Raw genomic sequence first — 13,467 nt, forward strand, 5'->3', positions numbered from 1 at the left:
TTAATTCGCATGTATGAAAACTACAAAATTGCTAGACATTGAATGTGAGCTTCTTTTACACTCTCTTATAAGGTTTTAACTTGAGTTTTTTTTTTAATGTAGATGGATTCAAATTTTCCAAGCTCTTTTACCAACTTTCTTATGAGTGAGTCAGAAGATATTCTCTCTCAACCAAGTGATTTTAATCAATTAATTGATGACTTAACATGCTCAAATTTAAATGTCCATTCAGCAAAAAATCACAAAGAAGTAAAAATTTCTCACCAGAGGAGGATTGTTTACTTGTCTCTGCATGGCTAAATACAAGCAAGGATCTAATTACAGGAGTTGAACAACAAACAAAACAGTTCTGGGCTCGCGTATATGCTTATTTTGTAGAGAATGGAGGAAACTTGAATAATCGTTCACAAATAAGCATCTCAAGTAGATAGCAAGAAATAAATAGAGAAGTCGGTAAATTTGTTGGATTTGTTACTTAAATTGAAAATCGTCAGTAAAGTAAAATGACCGAAGAATCAAGGGTAATGTTAATATTCATTTCTATGTTAAATTGTTTAACACATATTTTAACATTATTTAATTTATTTATTTTTTTACCAGATTAATGATGCTTGGCAAATTTATGCTTCTTGCGTTGGCAAACGATTTCAACTAGAACATTATTGGGTTATCTTAAGAAAAGAACCCAAATAGCAATTTGAGCGTGCAAGTCAACATCAAAGGTCAAACAAGAAACAAAAAAGTCATGTCAATGCAAGTCCGGCTTCATCAACTCCATCTACCCCTGATTCTGTTAGTTTAGAAGAAGATAGTAAACCATTGATTTATCAAGATAGACCAATCGGTCAGAAGGCTGCAAAGGAACAACTTAAACGTAGATAAGATAAAGATCAAGTTGGGGATGTAACTGTAACGAATCTCTTATAACAATTCAGGGATACTCTAGTTGAAATTGAGGATCAGAAGACACAAGACAGGAAAATTATGTTAGAGCAACAAGTCATGATGATTCAACAAAGTCAAGAGAAACAAGAATTGGACAGGATTGAGAAAGAAGAACAAATTATGAAAATGGATATTTCTAATTTGGATCAAATTTCTGCAGCGTATTTTCAAAATAAAAAGTTAGAAATTATGCAAAAGAGAGGTTTTAATTTTTAATTAACTTTGATTGATTTATTGTAATGTAATGTATTTTTAATTAAATATGTAGAAAATTCTTGGTTATTTTAAATATATTGTTATGAAATTGATATCAATTCATAATACTTTTTTGAAGTTCCTCTAACACTTAACAATAATAAGTAGGATTAATTAACTTAAAAGATAACAACTATAATGAAAAAAAAACATAAAAAACTTGAAAATTATGATAACATAAGAAGTTCAAATCTAAAGATTCTACTCGTTGTCATATTGTTCCCGCAAATGTTCAATCAAATCTTCTTGTAGTTGAGAGCTAGTTGCTCTCTCCCTAATTCGATTATGAGTTTGAAGAAAATCATGTAGTTCTGGTATTTCACCATGTGACACTGATATAAAGGAATTGACTTCATGTTTATGGTCAAATCCAAGGTTCATTGCTCCTTCATCCTCAATAATCAATTATGTATTATTATGCAAGCTTTCATAATATATGCAAGCGTTTCTTCATCCCAGTATCGAACATGTCCACGTACAATTGCAAAACGAGATTGGAGCACCCCAAATGCCCGCTCCACATCTTTTCTTGCAGACTCTTGCTTGCTTGCAAAATATTTTCTCTTTGCTCCTAATGGTCTTGAGATTGTCTTAACAAAGGTTGACCAATTAGGATAAATCTCATCTGCTAAATAGTATATTCATTGTATATCCTATTGTATATTCATGCTCATTAATTGTATAATTGACAGGAGCAGTACGACCTTCAGCAAATGCAGTAAAGATAGGTGACCGATCAAGAACATTAATATCATTTAATGATCCAGGCATTCTAAAAAAGGCATGTCATATCCAAAGATCTTGTGAAGTCACCGCCTCTAGAATTATAGTTGGTTCACGACAATGACCAGTATACATCTCATGCCATGCAATTGGGCATTTCTCCCATTTCCAATGCATACAGTCAATGCTCCCTAACATCCCTGGAAATCCACGCTGCTCGTCAATTGATAATAATCGACAAATATCAGCCTCGTTTGGTGCCCTTAGATACCAATCACCAAAAACTTCTACGATTGCTTTGACGAAAGCTCTAAGACTTTCTATCGCAGTGGTTTCTCCAATTCAAAGATATTCATCAGTAAGATCTGCAGGAATACCATATGCAAGTATTATGTGAGCTGCAGTTACCTTTTGAAGGCAAGATAAACCAAGAACACCAAGAGCATCTGTCCTTTGTTTGAAATATGGATTATGAGCTTCCACTGCATTTGCGATCTGAAGAAAAAGACGACGACTCATCCTAAATCTTATTCGAAATTGACTTTCAGTGAATTTAGGATTTTCTACAAAATAATCATTATATAACCTTAACTCACCTTCCTTTCTATTATGATTGACAATATTGTGACTAGGAATAGAGCTACGATACCCTGTTCTCCGCCCTTGATTATTCGATTCTTCTTCAGCAACCACAGCAGTAGCAACTTGAAAAGCAAACACAGGAATGTCATCATCAAAATCAAAAGCATCATAAAAATTAAAATTAGAATGATTCATGATGAATTTTAATGAAATATAACAAAGATTGGAGAGAAGAAAATTATGAGAAAAAATATTAAGGTATATGAGAATATTTATAGATGGATTATTTTTTCGAATTGTAAAATCTTATAATGTTGGCGGTAATTTTTTCAAAATTTGAAATTTTAAAATTTAAAATGTTGGCGGTTATGTTGGCGATCATTTTTTCAAAGTTTGAATTTGAATTTACTTTTAAAAATTTAAATTTTTAACAATAACATAGAAAACTTAAAATTAAAAATATTCATATAAATAAATTTTAAATTTAATTTTAAATTATATCTTTTAACTTTCATATTACTTCATTAATTTTATATTACTTTTATAAAGTACTCATATTAATTATATAATTAATAACATCATAATTATATTATATATAAAATATTAAAATTAGTTATATAATTATATTAAAATTAATTTAATATAAAATATATTAAAATATAAATGGTTTTTCTAAATAATTTTTTACCATTGAAATATACATAATCAAAAAATTTATATTTATACTATTCAAAAAGCCATTTTTTTTATTGGGTTATTTAATATAGCATTTTCTAATGGAAATGCTCTTAATAGTGGTAAAAACTGTAACAGTAAAAAAAATCCAAAACTTGGCTAGATGTAGAGCCTTTTCGATGTGATAGGTGTCTTATTAAAAAGGTTTTCAAAGCTAAACATGAGAAAAGAAAGTGACCGAAAGCTGGGGGGTAAAAATATGGCCCAGAAATTTATTTTCTTAAAAAAAATAAAAAAAGGGTGAAAAAAGGCCTTTTAAAGGTAACCACTTTTTGGAGGGATACAGACTTACCTGTAATGGGCAAAGACTCTTTCATGGATTAGATAGTGAAGTGATATTTACCCTCCGAGTAAAAGAGAAGAAGAAACAGCGCAGCGCCGCCCTTGAAGACGGATTCAGCTTTTCTAAGCACCATCGGGTGTTTCCAATATGTCACGACGACGTCTAATGTCTAGTGCTGGCAAATTCAAGCTCCCAAAGTTGCCTGCTCAAAGTTGGTGATCTCTAGATTCTATACTAAAATTAAAATTAATTATGCAACTGATTTATTAATTTATCATGAAGCACGGTGGCTCTTGTTTGTCTAAGTTTCACGCTACCTCTCAAATTAAAAAAAAAAAATATTGTGATGATGTACAAAAACAAATATTCAAGTAGCTTGAGATAAGTTTTATGTCTTAGATTATCAGTTAATTTTTTTTTCTAATAATTTAATCCATTTTTTTCTAGTTAAGATGGTTAAGATGGTTGGAGGTGAATGTCTGATAACTGTAAAAAAAAAAAATTAAATAAATTTAAGGATTTTTTAATGATTAAGTAAGAGAATTTTTTTTAGAAAAATATAATAATATTATAAAGAGATACTCTGAAGATAAATATGCAAGGAGATCTCAAATATATTTTTGGTTGAAGGATTCATGATCTATTTATATTCTATAGATCTCTTTATAGAGAGAAGGGGCTAAAACATAATATTGCCCTAATAGTTTTAATGAAAAAAAAATATTCATGACATATGTATTAATATTAATAGAAATATGATGAGTTTTTAGATGATTTTTACATATTATTTCTTACACAACATTAATATCGATACAAATATAGTAGACTTTTAAAAGACTTTTATACATCCAATAATACAAAGAGATTAAAATCTAAAATATAGTTATGTTAATATAACTAAACTCTTATCCTAGACTCAACGAAAGAGTTATTTTTTTGATTGAGTCCAAGGGAGATTGTGTTATTCTCTTGATTAAGTCCAATAAAAATAGTTTTTAAAACCGTTAAATCTAGGTTTATCAAATAGTTATTTTATTTATCTCTAACAGAGTGATTTTTTTTATTTATCATTATATTTCTAATTTAGTCAATTTTACCATTGTATAAAGTTTGAGAGTCTTAACGTGTTCTTCTAGGGAGTTTTTCAAGCAGTTAACCGGGTACATGAATTTATTTTTTTTCTTCTGAAAATACCCTTAAAAATAAATGGCTCAACATTTTCTTACATATTTGGAGAAGTCTTCAATTTATCCTTGCATTTCAAATTGTATCTATTATCTTTGTATATAGCATATTTCTCAATATGTTCCTCTATCAAGTTTTTTCATCCAAAACTGATGTAATTATAATTTTCATTGTATTGTATTTTCTTATTGAGTTTATTTCGACGGTAAAGTCGTTAATAAAAATTTCACGTCATTATATTTTTCTAGTTTTTTTATTTTTTTATTTCCTATTATATTTTCCTCGGTATATATCAACGAAAATATTTAATTAGCACATACCAAGAAATATAGCAATGGAAAATTCTGCTGGTAAAACCCATCGCAATATACCTTCTGTCAATAATTCTGTTTGTATTCACTAAATTTCTAATGACTAGTCTATATTATAGATCTAGAATAAATTTACAACATATTTAACAAATCAAGTGATTACGTATAAATTTAAATTCAATTGTTATTACGAGTAGTTCTGAACAAGATATTAAAATCTTAGCTAGGAAATGTTGTAAACATAAATATAATCTCTACTAATCTAAAAAATAACTATGAAGTCATTAAAAATACAAAAAAGAATAACTTTTCATATATAAGTTGATTCGCAATATGCTGCACCAGTAAGATACAATAAATATTCTATTTCTTATAAATTATATAAAAAAATTTTTGTTAACGTAGTGTTTTTTTTAAAAAAAAATAAAAAAATCTTAACAATTAAGGCATTCTTAGACTTGTTTTTGTATATTAGACTAAGTATTTTTATAGTTGGAGTTTTAGCAAACCATCATCGTATAAATTGGTACGGTGATGATGATGTTTGTTTTTCTTAATCACTCATTAAATTCAAACTCAAATTAATTGATAATATTACAAAAGACATCATTTTTTTTTAGGTATTTTTATTTTTATTTTTTTTATTAATATGGATGTCCGGACCAGCTTGTGTGTACCTTAATTAATCTCACAGACCCTAAAATTAACAATCATATAAGCTTTCAGTGGTCTTCATATTAACAACCACATGATCCATCATCCTTTTTTACGTGGTATTTTTATTGTTCCTTATATTCAAAGACACCGCGGAATGCACTATTGAGGAACAATGCATTTTTCACTATTACTAAGCGCAATAAAAATAATACTTTAGTTCTTTTTATAAACTTGTTCCCTATTGTTTTATGTTTTTATATTTTTTATGTTTAAATTTTATTTTCATCATATTTCAATCATGGCCATTAAAAAATAAAAGATAACTAAAGCTTTAACTATCTACATTCCAGCTACAGAAAGGCTCATCATGGTGTAAATGAGTTTATTTTAAAAAAAGAAGTTCAATGAAATTAGCTTTGCTCTCTAACTATACAACAACAAAAAAAATAGACCAAAACCTGCAAAAACAATTTTCTAATTCGATTTAATTTTTAGTTTTTTAGTGATTAGATTATATTTTTTATATAGATAAAACAGGGTTATTATGGTTTCTAAAATGTTTTTAGGTATTTTTAAGATGAAAAACAAGTAAAAAATTAGGTTTGGAAGATCTGTAAAAACAATTTTTAATTCAATTTGATTTTTAGTTTTTTTAGTGATTAGATTATATTTTTTTTATAAATAAAACAGAGTTATTATGGTTTCTAAAATGTTTTTGGGATATTTTTCAAATGAAAAACAAGTAAAAAGTTAGGTTTGGAAGATTTGAAAACTTAATTCCTGATTTTTTGATATCAAAAATGGTTGGCAAATGTTTAGTGGACGATAAGTTATTTATCTAAATGGATGACGTGTAATCCATTTTATTAATAAAAAAGGAATTTGTCTTTTCATTTATATATATAAAAACTTGACGCGAGCTTAAGCTTTTTTATTTTAAGCCAAAAGCACAAACCCTTTTCTGCTAGGCAGAAGCGCACCTAGCTTTTTTCAAATGTCAATGCACCTTTGTTTTTTCTTTATATATATATATATATATATATATATATATATATATATATATATATATATATATATATATATATATATATATATATATAATGTCAAGCTTTAAAATGTGATTAGATTTTTTTTCTAGTAATATTACATTTATTTATGAATAATTATATATTAAACTCATATTATCCTTTTGTTTTTCAGTATCTTCACATAAAAATAGACATTATTTTTGGTTTCTTAGTTGAAAATCTATTTTTATGCGAAGATAAATAAAAATTATTTTTTTATTATTATTTTTGTGGGATGATATAGAAAAAAAAGGATAAATAATTTGAATTTCATATATAATTACTAATATGAATTCATTTATAGTCCTTTTAGTTTTTGAAATTTTAGTTTTTATCTAAAAATTTATTTTTTTTATTTTTTTAGTTTCTCAATTTGAGAAAGAAAAAGAGAGAGAAAAATCTTGATTGAAAATCTATTTTTATGTGATGATACATAAAAATTATTTTTTAAAATTATTTTTATGATATAGAAAAAAGAAAGGATAAATAATTTGAGTTTTATAAATTAATTATTAATATGAATACATTTCTAGTCCATTTAGTTTTTAAAATTTTAGTTTTTATCTAAAAACCTCATTTATTTTATTTTTTAGTTTCTCGATCTGAGAAAGAAAGAGAGAGAGAGTATTGGATTCCATAAATAGAGAGAAAATTGTCGATTGACATAGATTCTGATAAGTTAATATAAGTGTCAATAAGTTCTATTCGATGAGAAAAGTTTTATTTAGGTATTCTTTGTCCTTCATCCTAAATGAGAGAGTAAAATTGGACTTGAGAAGTTTTTTAAATCTGGGTTAATTTTTGGTTTTTGACCAATTTTGGCTAATTTGTAATCATAAATAGGTTTATTTAGGTCTCTATGATGTTTTTTTTACGTATTTTTAGATAAAAACAAAATGGTTGGAAATATAATTTTTTAACTAGGAATTTAGAGACTCAATTTTACAATCACTTGAGGTGACTTGTCATAACCTAATTTTGAATTTATAAAAAAAAATAATTTTAAAAATTTTAAAAATTGAGAATTTGGTAAAAAAAAAACACAAATAGAAAGTTTGGGGACTAATAAGGATGAAATTATAAAGTTGAAAGTCAATTTGGAAAAAAATAAAAAGAATTGATAAGTTTAGGAACTTAATTAAACTTTGAATTAGTTTTAATTAATGCAATCAGGGGTTTAATGAGAGAAATATCAAAGTTCAGGGTCAATTTTGGTTAAAATTGCAAGAAGTTAAATTTCAGAGACTGAAGTGAAGAGACATTAATACTATAAAGGGGCTAATTGATTTTATCAGAGGTAATTTTGCAAGAATTAAAAGTTTAAGGAGTCAATGAAGGACTGAATTGATTAAATTTAAAACCAATGACTATTTTATAAATGACACAGAAATTCAAAGGTCCAATTGCATTGATCCAATGGTGAAATTTAAAAAATATTTTCAAAAGTAAGGACTTGATTGCAAAATATCAAAAATTTAGGGGGCAAATTGAAGATGCCCCAATTTAGCAGAAGAAATATCGTCGTTCCAAGGAGGACTATTCATCCTCTTCCTCCTCTGGAACAGAAGAACCCGCCTGAAAAAGAAAAAAAATGGCTTCTATTAGACCCATCAACACAACCAAATCCAATCCACATTGTGGACCAGGTTGTTTACCACAAATCCTATTTTGTCCGAGTTTCCTTCACCCCACGATGCACCATTAATGTTAAGAAAACTCATCACCATCAGTCTAACAATGACAGGACTGTTGGTGTTCTTATCCCACCAAACACAGAGCAAAAAAAAATAAAACAATAATTATCAGCATACAAGATCACTATCCCAAGAAGATAAGGATCAAATTTCTCTTGAGGTTTGGCCTTATAAAATCAGAAGGGAAAAGAGAACACAAAACTAGAAAGATAGAAAAGGAGGGAACCTAGAGATCAGAGAAAGGGAAAACCCAAAAACCAGAGAGGGGAAGAACAAGAAACAATAAGAAAGGAGAGAGAGGATCGGGGTTCCATCTACTAGGATCCACACAAAAACAAACAAACACACATCTCTCACAAAAAGGCCATTGTTTATTAATCTCTGCTTTCTCAAGAACCCGTGCTTTCTAGGAAGAAGCCACAGCAAAACAAAAGTCTCATAGCGTCTAGTTTATTTGTTTTTTATTTTAAAAGTAATTTTTTTAAAAATTAAATTGTTTTTATTTTTTTTTATTTTATTTTTAAATTATTTTTAAATATTAATATTTAAAAATTATTTTAATATACTTTTAAATAAAAAATATTTTAAAAAACAATTATATCCGCGCTAAAAAATTTGGGAGAGGCATGCCAGTTTTAGAAATATAGTTCACCTCGTCTAAATAAACTGATAGCATAATGCATGGTTTAAGCTTATGGGTCGGGTATCTCATTAGCGGGCTGGGCTAGAATAAAAGCATGCAGGCTGGGCCTGCGTTTGTACACCTTTTTTTATTTATATATTATTATTATTATTATTATTATTATTATTATTATTATTATATTATGCATTAATTCATGCACACAAAAAAAAAATATTTTTGTTTTGATCCAACACATTAATAATTTTTTTTGTTTGCATGTGGTAAAGTAATAGAAACAATCATTGTGGTATATTCAGACATGACATAAAATAAAATTTACTTTTCGTAGAAAAATCTAGAAACTTACGCGTATTTTAGCATTAAAAATATTTCCCTTATGTTTTTTTTTGGACTTTATAATACCATTAAAACTTTGTCAAAATTAAAAGGTTCACTGGGCTGATATCTAAACACACACACATATTATTTATTCAAATAAATTTTTTTATCGCATTAGAGTTAAAAATATTTATATCCCCTAATATCAGAATTGAAAATGCTCTCGATATTCACTAATATCAGAATTATAAATATAAATACTAAAAATTAAAAATTATTTTGAACCCTAATATTTATTAACAGTAAAATCATGAATATCATACATTTTTATGTAATATTTACTAACGTCAGATTTTGAAGTATTTGTAGTTGAATATTCACTAGCATCATAATCAAGAATATTATAGACAGACCATCAAAAGCATAATACAACAAGTCCTTAGCAATTTAAAACAAAACTAGTAATGCAGATTACCTCAGGTAGGATGCTTAAAATGTGATAATATCTTTTCTTTTGCATAATCAATTTTGTACTATAGAATCATTGTTGAACAGTTAGGATTTTTAGTGACTATAATACCAGGTATTGACTTCTTAAACTAAATATTTTTCCTTTAAAAATAAGATGCTAAATATTTATTTTTTCTCATTAATTTTTAATTAAAAATCATTACAATATCGGGTGCGACATAACCACTAGCAGGATTAGATATGATGGGTCGTGTTCTAATGTACACGATGTAATGTCTCATAGTTATAAAAATTTGGGCATATAGCATGTTGTCTGTAAAGGTAAGTCCATGCATGCCTTCCTTTATTTTCTAGGCCAAGAGCAGGTTCATCAAGAGGCCTGGACTTTGGCTCTTTTATAAAGGCACTTGTTATTTTTTTGAAGATCATTTAAATAAAATAACTAAAATTATTAATTATAAGATTGTTCCATTAAATAACATTTGACTCTATTTTTTTTCAAATGAGGTTATGAATTTTTTATTATTTTAGTAGGCGCTTTTTGTGTGCATCCTTTCATGATTTTTTTTTCTTCAAGCTTAATCAAAGTTAATTATAATTGAATAAATAAAATTATTTTTGAGATATTATTTCATTGGATATTAATCAATTCAATACTTATTTTTGGATGAGATTCTTGTCTTTATTTTTTTTGTCATATTTTCTTGCAATAAAAAAAGTTATTGTTATATAATTAAATAAAACAATTTGTTGAGCTCTCTCGTGCGGTTTAAATTGCATTTTTGTCTCATTTAGTAGCTCAATCTTTGGTTCAATAATAAATGTTTTAACATTTATTATTGCTAATAATTCTCTATCTATTTTATTAAATTCACACATTATCTTTTTAATTTACAATTAAATTTTTTTAAATAGTGTAAAACACGTTGTCAATGCCTATATTGTTTTAGTGTTGATAAAAAAATTTAAGCCCAAGATGTGCCAGAAGTGACAAATTACCACTACTCAACTAAAAGAATTGAAAAGGTTTATGGTGCTTTACTATTCATGTAAAAAGTGAAACATCTTTTTTTTTTTAAAATAAGAGTTGCTTTTCTTTAAAAAAAAAAAATTTTACTCTCCAAGTTTTTTTCTTCCATTTTAATCTTTCAATATTTTATTGATTTTAAATTAGTCATCATAATTTATTTTAGTTTGTTTTTATGAGATAATCGTAATCTTAAACAAACATCTCAACATTTGGTTGATGCTTAATTTTTGTAAGCGTCTATTTTTGTTATCATAACATTAAATAAAAAATATTTTTAAAAAATAAAGCTTTTAAAGCCCATGAAAACCATGATCTAGGTCACAAGTTTTGCGATTTAAGCCGCTAAATTCAGGCCAATCCATTATTTTATTGTCTCAATACATATAGAAAAGGATGTCATGTTGATTTTTTTAAAAAGTCAAACCATGCTTTTATTGATCATTCGAGTTGCCTTAGAACCCGCTAAGTCAACTAGATCACAAGAGTCAACTCTCTTTTGGTTTGACTTTAAACTCGGGCTAGACAAGTAGTAGAGTCAAAAGGTTTCAAAGTTGACCCATTGGGCTGAGTTTAATAATAATGTCTAAAAATTTCCTTTTAAAAAAAAAATCCAAATTTCTTTTTTTGTTTTAGTTGAATCATTATTTGCTTTTTTTTATATCAATATCATTTTTCAATATTTGGTTGATTTTGAATTGATATTCGTAATTTGTTTTAGTTTGTTTTCTATGAGTTTATCGCAATCTCAAATATGAGTCTTGACATTTGATTGATGTTCAATTTTATAAAGGTCTATTTTTGTTATTATATCATTAAGTAAAAAATAGTTTAAAAAAACAAAGTTGTTAAACCTAGTGAAATTTATGATTTGGGTTCTAGGTTTGATGGATTAAATCGCAAAGCCCGAGTAGATCTAATATGTCGTTGTCTTAATATTTTAAAAAAAAGATGCAATCTTGATTTTTTAAAAAGTCAAAGCATGTTTTTTACCAGTCATTTGGGTTGTTTTTGACCTGCTAAGTTTAACTAAGTCATGTCGAGGCAACTCTCACACAATATAATTAGAAACTCGGGCTAGGTAAGGAGTTGAGTCAGAAGTTTTTATAATTGAATCGTTGGGTTGGCTTCAATAATAATACCAAAAAATTTCTTATGACATGGATAATTTTTTTAGGCTCAATTTTTTTTTATCCAACGCACAACGTAACGTAAGAAACTAGTTAACAAAATCTAAATTGTCTTGGAAAAACATTGTTTATTGTGAGTGAAGGCACTATTTACTGTAACAATGTAATGATGATTTTGCCCTTCTCATAACAAATTATTAAACTGACTATTTCAGTACAGTTTTTTTACAAGGTTAATTAGTCATTCTCAGATTGATTAGGAACAACTTGGTTTTTTCACATTTATTAAACATAGTAAAATAACTAAATTACTCTTCAAATCAAAATTTATAAATCTAGCATTCGAGGGTTTTTTTTGTATTTTCCCCACTGATTTTTTTGTTATGATAAACTTGACTAAGGGTTAATTTGGTATTTTAATAGATATAAAATATATTTTAAAAAGTTGTTGACACGTGTGTGGAAGTTGCTCACACTCTTTGGGTGGTAAATACGACACCTACCAAAGATCAAAAATTCCCTTCCATTACGTCATTGAAATCATCACGACATCTTTTTTCTATCGGGGCAGCATGTGGCGGCTTTGGTGTAGTAGTTTATTACGACCATGCTTTCTTTTTTTCCCCTCTCCCTCTCGAAATTCATGTTGGCCATTAAAAGTTTTAGAGTTGTCTCTTATTTTTTAATATGTCAACGCCGATTCTTATTCTTTTGATTTTTAATTTTTGTTCTTGATCTTTTTATAAAATTTTGATTTGTTTTTAATTTAATCATTTAATCATAATTTGTGATATGTTGTTATTTTTAATTTGGTCCTCATTCTTATTATTGTTTTTTTTCTTTTGTTAAATTGATTATTATATTCAATTTCACCTTTTGATTAAAAAAATTAGTTGTCCTCTAATTTGTTTTTTATTTCAATTTTGACCCTCATTCTTTTAATTGCTATTTTTAAAATCCTTTTGTATAATTGATTTTTTTCCATTTTCATCATTCAATATTTGATTGGTTAAAAATTAGGCTTTATTGTTTTTCCAAATAGGATACTTATAATCTAATGATTCAGGTCACGAGTTTGAAAAGTTAACATGATTGACATTGTTTTCTTTTTTCTTTTGACTTATTTTTTTTCGATTTCATCATATGATTTTTTTTTAAATAGACTTTGTGATTTTCTTTGTTCTTTTTTTTTATCAGGCTATCCTGATCGTGACTTGAATCGCGGGTTTGACGAGTTAACTGGGGTTAGCTCAACCCTTATCATCCGGGTTACAAGTTTGCCATCCTAATCCGAGTTGACTTTGGCTCGATTTTTGTTGTTATTTTCTCACCTCATTTTGGCCTTTCATATTTAATTGGCTAAGTATTGAGCTATAATTTTTTTTCTAAGTTATCATGGTCATTTTTTTATTTGGTGTATTTGTTGTTGTTGCTTATTTTT

This window comes from Populus nigra, chromosome 9 (genome assembly GCF_951802175.1).
Source record: "Populus nigra chromosome 9, ddPopNigr1.1, whole genome shotgun sequence".
NCBI classification, from domain to species: Eukaryota; Viridiplantae; Streptophyta; class Magnoliopsida; order Malpighiales; family Salicaceae; genus Populus; species Populus nigra.